Genomic DNA, 19,262 nt, shown 5'->3' with positions numbered 1-19,262 from the left:
GGACGTGCAGACCGCGTGGGACGACGCTTCATCCAGTCCCAAACATGGTCAATGGGGGACAGATCCGGAGATCTTGCTGGCCAGGGTAGTTGACTTACACCTTCTAGAGCACGTTGGGTGGCACGGGATACATGCGGACGTGCATTGTCCTGTTGGAACAGCAAGTTCCCTTGCCGGTCTAGGAATGGTAGAACGATGGGTTCGATGACGGTTTGGATGTACCGTGCACTATTCAGTGTCCCCTCGACGATCACCAGAGGTGTACGGCCAGTGTAGGAGATCGCTCCCCACACCATGATGCCGGGTGTTGGACCTGTGTGCCTCGGTCGTATGCAGTCCTGATTGTGGCGCTCACCTGCACGGCGCCAAACACGCATACGACCATCATTGGCACCAAGGCAGAAGCGACTCTCATCGCTGAAGACGACACATCTCCATTCGTCCCTCCATCCACGCCTGTCGCGACACCATTGGAGGCGGGCTGCACGATGTTGGGGCGTGAGCGGAAGACGGCCTAACGGTGTGCGGGACCGTAGCCCATGGAGACGGTTGCGAATGGTCCTCGCCGATACCCCAGGAGCAACAGTGTCCCTAATTTGCTGGGAAGTGGCGGTGCGGTTCCCTACGGCACTGCGTAGGATCCTACGGTCTTGGCGTGCATCCGTGCCTCGCTGCGGTCCGGTCCCAGGTCGACGGGCACGTGCACCTTCCGCCGACCACTGTGGAGACCTCACGCCCCACGTGTTGAGCAATTCGGCGGTACGTCCACCCGGCCTCCCGCACGCCCACTATACGCCCTCGCTCAAAGTCCGTCAACTGCACATACGGTTCACGTCCACGCTGTCGCGGCATGCTACCAGTGTTAAAGACTGCGATGGAGCTCCGTATGCCACGGCAAACTGGCTGACACTGACGGCGGCGGTGCACAAATGCTGCGCAGCTAGCGCCATTCGACGGCCAACACCGCGGTTCCTGGTGTGTCCGCTGTGCCGTGCGTGTGATCATTGCTTGTACAGTCCTCTCGCAGTGTCCGGAGCAAGTATGGTGGGTCTGACGCACCGGTGTCAATGTGTTCTTTTTTCCATTTCCAGGAGTGTATTTCCATTAAAAAAACAATGATTCATTGAGAGATCCATGAACAGTGCAGAAATTACAATTCCATTGTTATAATCAAGTTACGTATAAGTTGCAATTACGCACTAGCGATGTTTGAAATATGAATAAACATACTGTTTGGTTTTTTTGGTTCCAAATCTTATTTTAATACAAAATATTCACATACTACACATTCTGTAATACCTACATCTGCATCTGGATCCACATGGCTACTCTGCAAATCACACTTAAGTGTCTGGCAGACGGTTCATCGAACCACCTTCACACTGTTTATATATTAGTCCACTCTCGAACACAGCATGGAAAAGAAGAATCCCTATATCTTTCCGTGCGAGCTCTGATTTCCCTCATTTTATTATGATGATCTTTTGCAGGTCATCTGATGATTTGGGGGAATAAGGAGGAGGAAGTACAAGAGCAGTTGGACGTATGGGAACGAACAGTACAGGAATATGGGATGAAATTTAGTATAAGTAGGATTGACCTGATTATCACAACAAGAACGAAAGAGAGAGGAACAACTGGAATAACAATTGGTGGGGAAAGATTGAGCAAAGTGGAGAGTTTCAAGTGCCTAGGAAGCCCTGATACAGTAAGGCGGAAAAAAACGACAGAGAAGTAAACGAGCGGGGGAAAAAAGCACAAGCATGTGGGAAGAGTGTCAGAAGCCTGATATGGAGCAAAGATGTACCCCAAATCGGTAAAAAGATTATACACCGGTCATAATATGTATCGGTCCTGACATATGCATCCAAAACCTGGGTTATGAAAGGAAGAGAGAAAGGCAAAATACAAGCTGGTGAGATGAAATTCTTGAGGAATAGTATTGGAGTGACAATAATAGACAGGGTACGAAATGAGAGGATCATAGACTCAATGAAGGTGGAACCATTACAGGAGCAGATGCTGAGATGGTATGGCATGTAAAGCGAATGGAGGAGAAGAAGATATCCAAGAGGATACACGAGACGAAACTGGAAGGAAAGAGACCAAGAAGAAGACCGAGAGACAGATGGCTGAAAGGAGTAGATGAATGCGTCCAGAAGAAAAGAGAAGACTGCACCAAGGCGACGACGGAGAGATGGTGAGAAGACAGAAGACGATGGAGAGGCCTGTGTTCCACACAGACCCGACCAGCAGCTCGAAACTGTCCAAGATGACGATGATGATAATGATGATCGTTTGCTCCTAACGTAGGTCGGCGTGAACAACATATTTTTGCATTCGGAGGACAAAGTTGGTGATTGAAATTTTGTCAGAAGATACCGCCGCAACAAAAAGGCATTTGTTTTAATGATTTGCACCCGAGATCCTATATCATATCAGTGACACTCTCTCTCTATTTCTCGATATTACAAAACATGCTGCTCTTTTTTGAATTTTCTCGACGTACTCCGTTAATCCTATCTGGTAAGGATCCCACACTGCGCATGAGTATTTTGAAAGAGGAAGGACAAGTGTAGAAGATCTGCTGCATCTCTGTTCTGCCAATAAAACACAGTCTTTGGTTCGCGTTCCCCACAACATTTTCTATGTATTCTTTCCATTTTAAATTGTTTGTGATTGTAATAGCTAGGTATGTAGTTGAATTTACGGCGTTCAGATTCGATTTATTTATCGTGTACCCGAAATTTAGCGGATTTCTTTTAGCACTCATGTGGATGACGTCGCACTTTTCATTATTTAGGGTCAATTCGCAATTTTCGCACAATACAGACATCTCATGTAAATCGTTTTGCAATCTGTTTTGATCTTCTGATAAACAACCGCACCGTCTGCAAAAAAACTAAGATGGCTGTCCAGTTCGTCTCCTAAATCGTTTATATAGATAAGCAGAGGGCCTATAATACTGCCTTGGGGGACGTCGGAAATCATGTCTCTTTTAGTCGATGACTTTCCGTCAATTACTACGAACTGTGAGCTCTGTGACAGGACATCAAGAATCCACTCAAGCCGCTTGTGCGGAATAGTGTCAAAAGCCTTCTGGATATCTATAAATGCGGAATCAATTTGAAATCCCTTGTCGATAGCATTCAACACGTCATGTGAGTAAAGAGCTAATTGTGTTTTACACGAACGATGTTTTCTAAATCCGTGATGACTGTGTGTCAATGTAGTTCACTATGTTCGAACACAACATACGTTCCAAAACCCTACTGCACATCGACGTTAATGATATGGGCCAGTAATTAAGTGGATTACTCCTACTTCCTTTCTTGAATACTGGCGTGACCTGTTGAACTTTCCAGTCTTTGGATACGGATTTTTCGTCGAACGTCGATTGTTAAGTATGGGGCTATTGCTTCCTTTGAAAGGAATGTATGTAGTGCACAGTCTGGATCGGAATACTGGCTTTTATCAAGCGGTTTAAGTTGTTTCACTACCCCGACGATATCTACTTCTAAGTTACTCATGTTGACAGGTGTTTTTGATTAGAATTCTGGAGTATTTACTTCGTCTTCTTTGGCGCAGGAATTACGGAAGGCTGTGTTTAGTAACTCTGCTTTAGTAGAACTGCCATGAATAATATTTCCGTTGCTATTGCACAGAGAAGATATAAAATACTGTAATTAATGAATATGACGTCTAATGTAGCTTACAAGGAATTGTGTTAGATATAAACGTCTACTTGCTCTCCACGTCATATGACGAGCACTGATTACCCAGAATTCTTACTGTGGCATGTTCTTTACCGACAAAATGATGATACTCATCACATTGTTGATTTACTTCCCTGTCCTTTGACATTGGGCAGTAATCATTATTATTATTACACTCTGCACATGGTGAAAAGTCTGAGACGGACAGTCTGTTCTTGTCTGAAATTGAGGTATAAGATAACGTGGAATGTGTGTAGTTTCACGTGTTACATTCATCTAAACCTGCTTGCGCACGTCAGGTGCTACTGCATCATATGTTATTTGTCCACATCTACATTCATGCTCATAAATTAAGGATAATGCTGATACATGGTGAAACAACTACCTGGTGGGCGGTTTGCGGGTTTAAATCACCTCAGGGTATGACCTTGCGTTGCATTGACCTGTGGTCGTCGCACGGTGGCGCTGGCAGCAGCCCACATACGCAGAGGTGTGTTGGTGCATGTCAGAGTACTGTGCAGCAAGTGTGCAGACGTTTTCAGACGTTATGAGGGGTAGAATACTAGGGCGACTGGAGGCTGACCAAATACAGCAAGTCGTAGCACGGCCCCTCCGTGTGCCACAAAGTGTGATCTCAACATTAGGGCAACGATTCCAGCAGACAGGAGACGTGTCCAGGCGCTACAGTACGGGACGTCCACAGTGTACAACACCACAAGAAGACCGATATCTCGTCATCAGTGCTCGCAGACGGCCACGGAGTGCTGCAGGTAGCCTTGCTCGGAACCTTCCCGCAGCCACTGGAACAGTTGTCTCCAAACACACAGTCTACAGACGACTGAACAGACATGGTTTATTCGCCCGGAGACCTGCAAGGTGCATTCCACTGACCCCTGGTCACAGTAGAGCCCGTGAAGCCTGGTGTTCATTGGAACAGTGGTCCCAGGTTATGTTCACGAACGAGTCCAGGTATAGTCTGAACAGTGATTCTCGCCGGGGTTTCATCTGGCGTCAACCAGGAATCAGATACGAATCACTTAATATCCTTGAAAGGGACCTATATCGAGGTTGTGGTTAGATGGTGTGGGGTGAGATTATGATTGGTGCACGTACACCCCGGCATGTCTCTGACAGAGGAACTTTAACAGGTCAGGTGTATCAGGACGTCATTTTGCACCAGTATGTCCACCTTTTCAGGGGTGCAGTGGGTTCCACCTTCCCCCTGATGGATGATAACTCACGGCCCCACCGAGCTGCCATCGTGGAGGAGTATCTCGAAGCAGAAAATATCAGGCGAATGGAATGGCCTGCCCGTTCTCCAGACCTAAATCTCATCGAGCACGTCTGGGATGCCCTCGGTCGACGTATCGCTGCTAGTCTTAAAACCCCTAGGACACTTCAGGAGCTCCGACAGGCACTGGTGCAAGAATGGGAGGCTATACCCCAGCAGCTGCTCGACTACCTGATCCAGAGTATGCCAATCTGTTGTGCGGCCTGTGTACGTGTGCATGGTGATTATATCCCATATTGATGTCGGGGTACATGCGCAGGAAACAGTGGCGTTTTGTAGCACATGTGTTTCAGGACGGTTTTCTCAACTTATCACCAATACTGTGATCTTACAGATGTGTGTTCCGTATGTGCCTATGCTATTAGCGCCAGATTTGTGTAGTGCCACGTTGTGTGGCACCACATTCTGCAATTATCCTTAATTTATGATCATGGATGTGGATACGAAGGAAGGCGCACTGGCTTCGTGAATGCCATTATCATTTCTCCATTTTCACTGACATCCACTTCATTTCCGAACTGTATATCTTGCACTGTCATATCTACATTAGTGTCACTCTCATCTTCATTTCCAATAACTGATTCCTAATCACTGTCACTCTTCCGTAAATCTGATAAAGCCTGCTCGAGACTGTCAAAACGTACATCATCATCCATGACGAATAAAATATATCACGATGTCCTACGTCAACAAAACGCAATTCCTACCTGTGAATTCGTCAAAACAAAGCACGTGTATGTATTTTCTATGAATTGTTTACAGCAATGGACATATAAATGTCAGTTTAAAAGGTTTGCTTTCGACAAGTGTTTAATTTCGTAACGAGGTTGAAATACAATATTGAAAATTACATATTGTCTCCCGGGCTATTTTCTGATCCCACTGCAAAAATTTGAAATTATTGTGCTACGAACCGTAAATATACGATGGAGTTATAATAAGAAGTCCATAAAAAGCATATCTGGAGGACGAGAAGTATACATGCATATTAAAACTGTTCCTTTGTAGTTAAACGAGTGCTGGAGTTTAAAAAGACCCCAGACACCATGCGAGCGTTGACCGCGTCATAACGCACAACAGCGCAAGGCAGGCGGCGATCCTGTCAACAGCACTGGCGAGAGCGATTCAACTCGGCGGCATTCTGCTTGGACCACATACGGCCGATCTTTCCAAATCAGTACGCCACTACGTGCGCTGTCGCAAAGTAGCCGATCTCATCGCCCGAACGCGCAGATTTCGGACGACAATCGGTGGAATTCAGATCAGCTCGTTTTCTTCGGTCATATCGGCCGACACGACACGGAACATGGACTGTGACAGACTCAACTCTAGTCAAAGAAGGAGCGTGTGGCATGCTGAGGATGAAAACTATCATAACTGGGACATGTAGTCCGACTACAATTACCCGATAGTTGACGTCTGCCACTTGCCGCTACAGGGTTGCCTCATCGGCTGCCGTTACTGCTCGCTTACAGGTGACATGCTGTTAATGTGGAGCGCAGAGCAATGCTGGAAGCGACCGCCACGATGTATGTCGCAAATACGAGAGCCTCTGTTGAGAGCTGATTTTAAGTGACGAGTGACTGCTTTTTATACTCTTGAATTTACCCAAATGTCCGTAGGTAATCACAACCTCATGATGTGCAATATATCTGAGAAAAATGCTGTCAACAATCCGCAGCAGAGACAAAATCACGATCGCTTTGTTCATGGCCATTAGAGCTAGCACAAAAGTACCAAAAATTTCCGTATATGCAACCGTGTTGAGGGCAGTGTCAAAAAAATCAGCCTAATGATGCACGTTCCTGTTACACCGCACCAAACGCAGATTTTCTCATCATGGAGTGGTTGCTGGAACACAGTGTTTTGTCAGTTCACGTGACTGGAAGGATGACACCGTACTTCATCACTCACGATGTAATGGAAAATGTTCGAACAAGCCATCGGTGACGTTATTCAAATGCCACGTGCTGTAATCGACACATTTCTGACTCTCATCCTCCCGTAAGTGATGCACATCCGTCATACGATATATGGCTTCAAATTAAGACTTTTCAGTATCCTCTGGCAACTCCTTCTACTTACACACATCTGTTGGACCATTTCACATGTAGACATCTTTGGGCCAGGAATAATTCTCTGGCGAATGTCTGAAATAACTTCTGGTGTGCGAACTGAAGAAATTCTTTGTCGTTTTAGATTTTGCACAGACCCGTAGGTGCACCAGATTTTATACAGACTCCGTATTGCTCTATTTGTTCGTAGTCCTCTACCTGGGTACCAGGCCCCGAAAATTTTGGTAGTTTCCTTTATCGAACCTGTTTCCACATATCCTTACACAGTTTCAATTCTTTACTCAATCGAAAGAGTCATTTTGCAGACCGCAAACTGAGACATCTATCGTCTCTGATGAAATAAACTGAAATACTAACAATCGATTTTTGCATAAAACTGTTCATTGTTGTAGCTGTTCACTCTATTTCAGAAGTCTAAACACAACTAGCTCTTTATACTCATGAACCAATCAGTGCTATCGACAGCGTATGGCAAATTGATCCCACATATTTAGATTTCCAGAAGGCTTTCGACAGCGTTCCTCACAAGCGTCTTCCAACCAAATTGGGTGCCTACGGAGTATCGCCTCAGTTGTGCGACTGGATTCGTCATTTCCTGTCAGAATGGTCACAGTTAGTAGTAACAGACGGAAAGTCATCGAGAAAAAAAGAGAAGCAATATCCGGCGTTCCACAAGAAAGTGTTATAGGCGCCCTATTGTTCCAGATTAATATTAACGACATAGGAGCCAATCTCAGTAAACGTCTTAGATTGTTCGCGGATGATGCTGTTATTTACCGTCTTGTAAAGTCATCAGATGACCAAAGCGAAGTGCAAAATGATTCAGATAAGCTAACTGTATGGCACGAAGAGTGGCAATTGGCCCTGCATAAAGAAAAGTGTGAAGTTATTCATATGAATAGTAAAAGAAAAGCACTAAATTTCGATTACGCGATAAGTCACACAAATGTGAAGCCTGTAAATTCAACTAAATAGTTAGGAATTACAAATATAAATAACCTAAACTGTTGTGGGTAGAGCCAACCAAAGACTGCGATTCATTGGCAGAACACTTAGAAGGTGTAATAGGTTTACTAAAGAGACTGCTTACACCACACTTATCCGCCCTATTCTGGAGTACTGCTGTGCGGTGTGGGATCCGTTTCAGGTGGAATTGACAGATGAGATCGAAAAAGTTCAAATAAGGGCAGCTAGTTTTGTATTATCGCGAAAAAGGGGAGATAGTGCCAGAGAGACGATACGTGAAGTGGTAATCATTATAACAAAGGCGTTTTTCGTTGCGACGGGATCTTCTCACGAATTTTCAATCTCCTCCGACTGCGGAAACATTCTGTTGGCACCCACCTACATAGGGAGAAATGATCATCACGATAAAACAAGACATATCAGGGCTCGCACAGAAAAATTTAAGTACACGTTTTTCCCGCGTGCTGTTCGAGAGTGGAACGCTAGAGAGACAGCTTGAAGGTGGTTCATTGCATCCCCTGCCAGGTACTTTATTGTGAATAGCAGAGTAATCACATAGATGTAGATGTAGAAATATTTCATTTCATTCAATGGGGAGGAAGGCCACTTGTGTTAGTTAATGATGATTTAGGTGCTTTCGTGTTGTGGATGTAATGTTAACGCCACTGTTTGAACTTTATGGAGTCTCGCAGGGGATGCGATGCCGAACAGATTCAGTTTCGAAAAATCTGTTTACGTCACCAGGTTGATAACTTGTGGCACCCGTATCCAAAGTCATCTCCTTGTTTGTGTTTCGCGTGAACAACCCGATGGGCGAGAGCAACAAAGCCGACCGCTAAGTGCGGAGCGGTGGAGCAGTGTACGTAGCGACCCAGAGAGCAAGACGTGGAGGTTTTTTCTTTGTTTCTTTTTTTCCCTCCAAGGAGACCGCATCCCCGCCCCTGCGACACTAAATCACTCGGTGGAGGTGGTACGGCGTGGCGAGTGCAGATTTCACTTCGTGGGGTGGTTGGCAATGCTTCCAGAAGAGAAAGCAGCAGCCATTCTTCTACTCCATCCCGTTTTCTGTAACCAGCCGGCGTTTGGGCAGCTGAAGGTCTTCCCAGTTCCCGTAGCTGTTGCTCTCAGTTACATCACCTACTTTTTTGCTGTGTGACAATTATCAGTCTGACAATTATTGAACAATACGAAAAAAAAGTAAATTGTTTAGAAACTACGGCGCACACACACTTTATTCAAAATGTAAACGTCATTACAGATATTCGGATTTAGGTTATCACATGTTCGATATGCCTGCAACATTGGCGATGATGTGGCGCACACGAATAGCGAACTGTGCATCACCCAGTGAAATGTTGGAACAGCGATATTGTCGACGACCTCCTGAATGGCTGTTTTCAGCTCAGCAGTGGTTTTGGGATTACTGCTGTTCACCTTGTCTTTAATATGGCCCCACAAAAATGGGCAGCATGTCTCCAGGTCCAGAGAATATGAGATATAATGGAGGCCCATGCCAGTGGCCTGTGGGTGCCTGCGGTCCCCAAAGCGCTCTCCAGGACATCAGACACTCTCCTGCTCCGATGGGATCGAGTTCGTCTTTCATGAACCACATATCTTATTGAAATCAGGGTCACTTTGGATAACGGGGATGAAATCATCTTCCAAAACCTTCACGTACGGTTCCGTAGGAACCATCCCATCAAGGAATATCGCACCGATTATTCCGTGACTGGACATTGCACACTGCACAGTTACCCATTACGAGTGAAGAGCTTCTCGATCGCGAAATACGGTTTCTCAGTCTCTCACACGCGCCAGTTTTGCTGACTGGCGAAGCCATCCAAATAAGAGTGGGATTCGCCGCTAAACCGAACCATGCCTGCGCATACAAATTCCCATCACGCCCCGTGGCCAACAGTGCAGTTTGAACGTCCTAACGCAAACCGTTTAGAAGTTATGACGAATTTATTTCATGTAGTTCAGTAATTGTCACCATGCAACAATACGAAAGTTGATGAATATTGTTTTTAACGAAGCGGCACGCAAGAAACATGATCGTATATGAATACGTGGAGAGAGTAGGCCTCCTTTGCATCAGTATCAGAGATTTTCTGTCGGACGCAGTAACTTTACGGAAACCATACTTCACTTTTAAGTGTCGAAGGGCTCGAAAGGGAATCGGTAGTTGAGATGGGAATCAGACAGTATTGTAGCCGATCCGCCAGGTTAGTCAATCTGTACACTGAGCAAGTTGCGAAGGAAATCGTGGAGAAATTTGGAAAGGGAATTAAATACAAATAAAACAGTTTCTGCGACAGTCACTCGATTATTTTGCTCTCGTTTGTTTTGGGTCTACGCGTTTAGATGGTGTAGACTGTCATCTACAAGTGCAGAATTCTTTACTTACATGGCCGGTGTTGGTGAGGATGCAGACGTCTTTTCACAGTAGCAGACTATGAGCAGTGTAAATTATTTTGCGTCTTTTGATAAACTGTTTATCTACAAAAGGCACTTTTCAGGTTAAAAAACATTAATTTCTAACAGTGAAGTCTACGTATAGGGACGGTACAATCGTAAAAACTCTGCATACTCCTCGTCGAAGTATGTCTTCTCCACTACACATTACGCTCACAATGGCACTTCAAAGGTGTTCTACATGTTACAGATACGTTCGTTTCCCTTAGCTACAAGGATAAAATATTAAAGGATTTCTACAGAAATACGTGTTTCTTTTTCAAAAAAATATGGATGGGCTGCACCAGAATATTGACATGTGCATAGTTTAGTTCTTATATTTGGTAGTTTTATATGCTTAATTTTTAAAATATGAATAGGATCCGGCATTGGATCCAAACATTGTGATTAAATGGTTATGTAAATAAATATGTTTGGTTTTGTTTTAAAAATATCAATGGACTCCACTTGAATATAGATATGTGCATCTTCAGTTGTTGTTGTTGTTGTGGTCCTCAGTCCTGAGACTGGTTTGATGCAGCTCTCCATGCTACTCTATCCTGTGCAAACTCCTTCATCTCCCAGTACCCACTGCAACCCACATCCTTCTGAATCTGCTTAGTGTAGTCATCTCTTGGTCTCCCTCTACGATTTTTACCCTCTACGCTGCCCTCCAATACTAAATTGGTGATCCCTTAATGCCTCAGAACATGTCCTACCAACCCATCCCTTCTTCTGATCAACTTGTGCCACAAACTTCTCTTCTCCCCAATCTTATTCAATACTTCCTCATTAGTTATGTGATCTACCCATTTAATCTTCAGCATTCTTGCCGGCCGCGGTGGTCTCGCGGTTCTAGGCGCGCAGTCCGGAACCGTGGGACTGCTACGGTCGCAGGTTCGAATCCTGCCTCGGGCATGGATGTGTGTGATGTCCTTAGGTTAGTTAGGTTTAAGTAGTTCTAAGTTCTAGGGGACTAATGACCACAGCAGTTGAGTCCCATAGTGCTCAGATCCATTTTTTTTTTTTCAGCATTCTTCTGTAGCACCACATTTCGAAAGCTTCTATTCTCTTCTTGTCCAAACTATTTATCGTCCATGTTTCACTTCCATACATGGCTACACTCCATACAAATACTTTCAGAAATGACCTCCTGACACTTAAATCTATACTCCATGTTAACAAATTTCTCTTCTTCAGAAACGCTTTCCTTGCCATTGCCAGTCTACGTTTTATATCCTCTCTACTTCGACCATCATCAGTTATTTTGCTCCCCAAATAGCAAAACTCCTTTACTACTGTAAGTGTCTCATTTCCTAATCTAATTGCCTCGGCTTCACCCGACTTAATCCGACAACATTCCATTATCCTTCTTTTGCTTTTGTTGATGTTCATTTTATATCCTCCTTTCAAGACACTATCAATTCCGTTCAACTGGTCTTCCAAGTCCTTTGCTGTCTCTGACATAATTACGATGTCATGGCGAACTTCAAAGTTTTTATTTCTTCTCCATGGATTTTAATACCTACTCCGAATTTTTCTTTTGTTTCCTTTACTGCTTGCTCAATATACAGTTCAGTTATTATGTTATTTTCTTATACACTAAAAAATTGTAATAGAGGATGCATATGTATTGTAGGTTGGCCTTATTGAAGGATGAGTTAAATGATTATGAACTTGAGCTACTTAATAAAAGTTGGAAATACAACGCAGAACAACCACTCAGCCGCTCAGCATTAGAAATATTAAAGAGATAATAATAGCTATTATGAACGCAGTGGAGGCCACTAAGTTTGATAACAACAGTAAAATTGTTGGAGCAGAACAAGTTAAAAATCTGCTTGAAAAAGAAACCACAACAGAAACCATTAACGAAAATACGGCACTCTACACGTTAAATGCTAAACTGAAACACTGAAACATTCAATTGATTTCCGTTCGTGGTTTATTGCTCCCGAAAAAATGCCACTAGCGTATTCTAATCTGATTCATTGCAGTGGAGAGGTTGTTACAGTGTTGTATATTATCAGAAAGATGGGCAAGTAAAATGCGAGATTATTTCTCTGAAACTGTTTATTTTGTGCTTGATCTGAAAAGGACAAAAAGAAGCTGTTGATATTGCTTGCATTACTTATAGACGTACATTTGAGACTGAATTGATTTCTGCAACTCGTCACACAATAAAGGTAGTTTCTAAAACGGAAATAGATAAATAGGACTTATTATGCAATTTGGAGAAAACTGCCATGTTTAGAATTCCTGGGCGTGATAAAACAACTTTTTGTTGTTAATGAGTATTGAGAACGTTGCTTTACAGATTTTGATCCCAAAGGTTGTTAAAGCTGTTAAATTGCACTTGAATTGTTCTTCAGTAAAATGGCCAGTGGTGAGTAGTCAGGGACTCAATGAGACTGATGACGACCGTGCAAAGCGTTTGGAGGCAAATCGAGTGAGAATTTCTCAGTCGCGGTCCATTACGACTCCGGAATAACGGATACTGCCCGCTGCGACTTTCGGGTTAGAGGTTACGTACAAAACAATCCTACCTATGCGTAGATTAAAAGCACGCGAAGAACTGCCATTGAAGCTACTAACCTCAAAGATATGGCAGATGGAAAGGTCTCTTTCATACACCATGTGCTAATGATTCCAACAGATTTACCCATTCTTTTTGACTTCTATTCCCAATCGACGTTCCTTTACAATAACAGTAAATAAGGTCAGAGAAGGATGGTAGCGGCTATGAACAGAGAATGGCGGACGAAATTGATATAAATAAGGGGGATATGGACAGAGATATGGGGGAGGAGGAGATAGATACAGAGAGTATGCGGTAAGAACTGCACAGGTGATGAACAGAGATATGGGGAAGAAGGAAGGGGTGGACAAAGGGAGGTGGAAGGAGGAGAGGGAAATAGGGAGAGTGAGAGAAGGAGATTACGATACATATTTGGCAATTGCGAAGCACTGCCGGGTTCGCTAGTTTCATAAACTTCGCACTTTACAACATTTTGCTTGATAAATTTCTCAAAACATTTTAATATCTGTTAGATCAAAAACTGTTATACACACATCAAAAAAAGTTCTCTATCACCCCGGTTCCCAGAACTACTGAAGATAGACGTGGACTGTAGATATTGTATCACAGACACAGTCCCTTTGACTGTTCAGAGAAGTCACTAAACCCGCCCAAAGATGGGAACGACCATGCATGAGCAGCGCCTATTAGACGGAGGGGGTCCGACAGCAGATCAGTTCCAGTCATTCCACCACGAAGAACGTACACGACTCCTGTTGTCTGTAGTTCAACCATGCCTAGACAGTCAATACCACGATTCGATCATGTCCCCACCGCATTGTTACTTTGTGCCAGGAAGGGTTCTCAACAAGGAAAGTGTACGGGCGTCTCGCTGTGAACGAAAGGGATGTTGTTCGAACATGGAGGAGATACAGAGAGACAGGAACCGTCGATGACACGCCTCGCTCAGGTCTCCCAAAGGCTACTACTGCACTGGGTGACCGCTACCTACAGATTATGGCTCGGAGAACCCTGACAGCAACGCCACCATGTAGAATAATGCTTATCGTGGAACCACAGGACGTCGCGTTATCACTCAAAGTGTGCACAATAGACTGCACGATGTCAAATTCACTGCCGACGCCCATGGCGAAGTCAATCTTTGCAACCACGACACCATGCAGCGCGGTAGAGATGGGCCCATCAACATGCCGAACGTAGCGCTCAGGACTGGCATCACGTTCTCTTCACCGATGAGCGTCGCATATGCTTCCAACCAGACAATCGTCGGAGACGTGTTTGGAGGGAACCCGGTCAGGCTGAACGCCTTAGACACACTGTCCAGCGGGTGCAGCATGATGGAGGTTCCCTGATGTTTTGGGATTTCAATATGTGGGGCCGACGTACGCTGCTGGCGGTCATGGAAGGCGCCGTAACGGCCGTACGATACGTGAATACCACTCTCCGACCGATAGTGCAACCATATCGGGAGCATCTTGGCGAGGCATTCGTCTTCGTGGACGACAATTCGCGCCCCCATCGTGCACATCTTGTGAATGACTTCTTTCAGGATAACGACATCGCTCGACTAGAGTGGCCAGCATGTTCTCCAGACATGAACCCTATCGAACATGCCTGGGATAGATTGAAAAGGACTGTTTATGGACGACGTGACCCACGAACCACTCAGGTACCTACGCCGAATCGCCGTTGAGGAGTGGGACAATCTGGAGAAACAGTGTCTTGATGTACTTGTGGATAGTATGCCACGACGAATACAGGCATACATCAATGCAAGAGGCCGTGCTACTGGGTAGTAGAGGTACAAGTGTGTCTACAGCAATCTGGACCACCACTTCTGGGAGCCTCGCTCTATGATTGTACACCATGCAATGTGTAGTTTTGATGAGGAATAAAAAGGAAATGATGTTTATGTTGATCTCTATTCCAATTTTCTGTACAGGTTCCTTAACTCTCGAAGCCGAGGTGATGCAAAACTTCTTTCGATGTGCGTAGTTTCTCGAAAGGAAGCACAATTTTCCATAAAGAACAGTGATTGGCAGAAAATACAAGAGTTTATCATTTTGGCGATGTGGCAGCGTCGTAATTTTTACAAAACTTTTTCAAAAAGATGGCCAATAATATACAATTATTATTGTATAAATTTCACCAAAGTCAAGAGGCGTGTTCTCTTTCTAACTGCTTACTCATGTAGGTAGAAAATTATGGAACACTGTTAATTTCACAGCTTGCCGGTTCTGAAACAAAGCAAAACTTCACCCTGTTTGTTAATTTGTCTCGAGCCACTGTCTGAAAGCGGCGTTCTAAGTTGATGCAGTGGGCAGAATGTGCGCCGAGTACGACTTTTATTTTGGAAGTCGTAATTTGTATTACAAACGAATTCGGAATTTGTCGACTGAGGACAATAATCAGTATAAAATTTGTGTATGCTCTAAAGAAGAGTCATCTTTAGCAATGTCCAGACAAGTGATGCATAAATGTTTAAAAATTTTAAACATGGCTGAAGCAGCAACTGTTCACGATATTCACGGTAAATGATAACAGCCAAACATTTGCAATTGTTTGGCTGTTATCCTTTACCGTGAATGCATAAATGTCATTTTTTTCCATGCCTTGAAGGGAAATAAAAGTAATAAAAATGTGTATAAGTATCTTCCTTAATGTTCGACAAATCTGCACCTTTACATCATCCCCAAGACGAGAAGAAGTTTGGAGCCACATATACGCACACGAAATTAGATGACTATCAAAGTTTTTGTTCATTACGTCATCCACTTTGCAAATATTTTTTTAACATTGCTGCTTCTCGTAGTACACAGGGTGAATCACCTGAAACTTCTGTTATTCATTTTTTATTTTCGTGTAATGGATTGGTAGACAGTGGCTCGGATTGATGATCAATAAACAAATTGTAATAATACTTAATAGTTTATTTTTTGTTGCAAACACACAATTTTTAAACGGAACAATGCCCGTTGACATGAACAAAGTAAAAGTGGGGTAAATTAGAAAGTCAGTGGTGCTTCTTGCAGAATTGTAGTGCGAGTCGTTTACGAGATGTATTGTACAAAGTTTCCACACCGTCACTGGTTTGTACCATTCAACCTGCGTGGTTGCTGCGTACGATGTTGTTACGTTTGCTTACAGTATGGTTCTGTGTTCCTTGAGTACACTGGAACCAGCTGGTCGGTTAGTGTGTGACAGTCCAGGCGATGGGATTTACCAATGCAGAAAAAATCGATGTGCTCATGGTGTATGTAGGGTCTAGCAACAATGCACGTTATTCTTGTACAGTGTATGCGGCAAGATATCCCAATAGACGTGAACCATTTCAACAATTATTTTTCAACCTCTTCCACCACTTACGTGAAAGTGGTAGCGTAACACCTAGATAACGTAAAAGTAGGAAACAAGTGACGACAGAAGAGGGAGGAATTAATATTCTCGCTGCCGTTGTAGCTGATCTGAACACTAGCTCCCGGGCAATCACACTTGGAAGTGGCATGAGTTAGGCAAATGTCTTACGCATTCTATATCGACGTAGGTTCTATCCCAATCACATATCTTTGCATCGTAAGCTCCATGGAAACGATTACGAAATTCGCGTTAACTTCTTCTTCTTCTTCTATCACGTATCTTGTTTAGTTATAAAACCACATATAACATTGAAAGTTTGGTAACTTATTGTCCATGCGTTGTACTAACAAATAAAAAATAAATCTAAAATTGATATTTTTGGTCAATTTCATCAACTTATGTCAATAGGCATTGTTTGATTTTAAAAAGGTCTATGTTTTCAAAGAAAAAACACTCTCTAAGTATTATGTCCATTCTGTGAAAACCATACATGGATAGCATTTTTCATTTCCGCAATGTCTGCGTTGCAAGTTTTAAGGAAATCACCATGTAGGACTTACGCATTGCACTAAATAAATACAGTTAATTATCATGAGATTGCGTAACAACTGCTTTCAAATGGACGTTGAGAGCAGCAATGTTAGAGACAGAAGGTCACAACAACAACAACAGCAACAGGAGGCAGGGAGAGGAGCGTGTCGCTGGGGCGCTGTCAGTCCTTCTCCCGCGCTGAGACTATCCTCGCCCCTGTTCCTTTTTTTCGCACAACTGTATCCCGAGGGCAGGAGGGAGCGTTGTCGTAATTAAAAATGCACCACGGCCGGCGCTAAAGTCCCACCCTCCCCTGCGCTGTTCTTTCTGTTAGCCGCGCTTTCGGCAATTCCCCTGGCGCCGATATGGGGGTTCCCTCCCTCCCCACAAACAGAACAGTCTCTCCTTAAATCTTAAATCTCTCCCCTCCCCATTCACGACTTCTCGTCGCTGTTTACCTCCCCAGTATCCTCCGCAAACCACACACACACACACAACCACATTCACTTACTCACTGTGTTTTCTTGGGCCTCGTAAATGAATTTCCCACAATGCTGTTTCCTAGCACTGCTCGTGTTCTCTCGTGCAAACACTCCAGTACTGGTGAACCGTGACACCACTCAATTCTTTACAAAATCAAAAATTACAATCTCACCACAAATAGGAAGCGCGGGATCACCGGTGATGGACAAGCATGTGATTGTTTTACAATATAAATTTGACTCAAAACAGACTTTATTATAGACTTCAATTCGGACATTTGCCCTGTTACTAATGCAATATACAATCTTCACTGTAATTGAATTACATAAACGCAAATAAGAATCATATTTTTGCGTCCGCAACCAAAGTCATAGATAGTAGGCACGGTGTATAAACAATCGTTCTTATTTAATCGTATCTCCAAAGATTAGTAACCCTACTCACTTCCAACCCAAAGTTACACAGCCACATAAAACCACAACTCCATAAAAAAAAATATATCTTAAAGCTTAATAAAACCGAACTGCCCACATAAAGGTCCACAGTGAAACATGCATAAACTAAAAATGCAAAGTGGGCCAAGCAAGGTTGCAAAACTGGCACACAGGAAAAATAATAAGTTGCACATTCATTACAGATACACAAATGATTAACGTAAGTGTAAATATGAATGGCTAGTAATAACTCAACCAATAAAATAACTTACACAGACGCTAATATTAACAAAGTGGCCTCACTTAACTTAAGAGAATAGCGTTAAGGCCGACAACAGTATTTGGAACCAACGACGCAACGGCCGGCAAGCAATACGGGCGTTCACTCCCCACGGCTTGTGCACAGGTTCACTATAAGGCGGTATATATTTATACAGGGTGTTACAAAAAGTTACGGCCAAACTTTCAGGAAACATTCCTCACACAGAGAGAAAGAAAATATGTTGTGTGGACATGTGTCCGGAAACGCTTACTTTCCATGTTAGAGCTCCATTTTATTACTTCTCTTCAAATCACATTAATCATGGAATGGAAACACACAGCAACAAGACATGCTAGCGTGACTTCAAACACTTTCTTACAGGATATGTTCAAAACGTTCTCCACTAGCGAGGATACATATATCCACCCTCCGTCGCATGGAATCCCTGATGCGCTCATGCAGCCCTGGAGAATGGCGTATTGTATCACAGCCGTCCACAGTACGACCACGGAGAGTCTCTACATTTGGTACCGGGGTTGCGTAGACATGAGCTTTCAAATGCTCCCCATAAATGAAAGTCAAGAGGGTTGAGGTCAGGAGAGCGTGGAGGTCCGACTCTACCAATCCATCGGTCACCGAATCTGTTGTTGAGAAGCGTACGACTGAAATGTGCAGGAGCTCCATCGTGCATGAACCACATGTTGTGTCGTACTTGTAAAGGCACATGTTCTAGCAGCACAGGTAGAGTATCCCGTATGAAATCATGGCGGTGAATCGAGGAAGTGCAGTACATACTCACGAAACTAAAATGAGCCCTAACATGGAAATTAAACGTTTCCGGACACATGTCCACATAACATTCTTTATTTGTGGGTGAGGAATGTTTCCTGAAAGTTTGGCCGTACCTTTTTGTAACACCCTGTATATAGTCCGACCGGCATCACAATGAGCGGACCTGACAAGAATCCATAACCACACCGACGCCAGGAAACGAGCGGACCTAACAAATGGCCTGCAGCGCAAATAGATTGTAATGAAAACAAGGTCAAATCACAGCCACACTAGAATATATAATAAGCATGGCCCTACCGAGCGAGATGGCGCAGTGGCTAGCATACTGGACTCGCATTCGGGAAGACGACGGTTCAATCCCG

Source organism: Schistocerca gregaria, chromosome 9, assembly GCF_023897955.1.
Source record: "Schistocerca gregaria isolate iqSchGreg1 chromosome 9, iqSchGreg1.2, whole genome shotgun sequence".
In the NCBI taxonomy this organism is placed as follows: domain Eukaryota; kingdom Metazoa; phylum Arthropoda; class Insecta; order Orthoptera; family Acrididae; genus Schistocerca; species Schistocerca gregaria.
Note: the sequence above shows the minus strand (reverse complement) of the source record.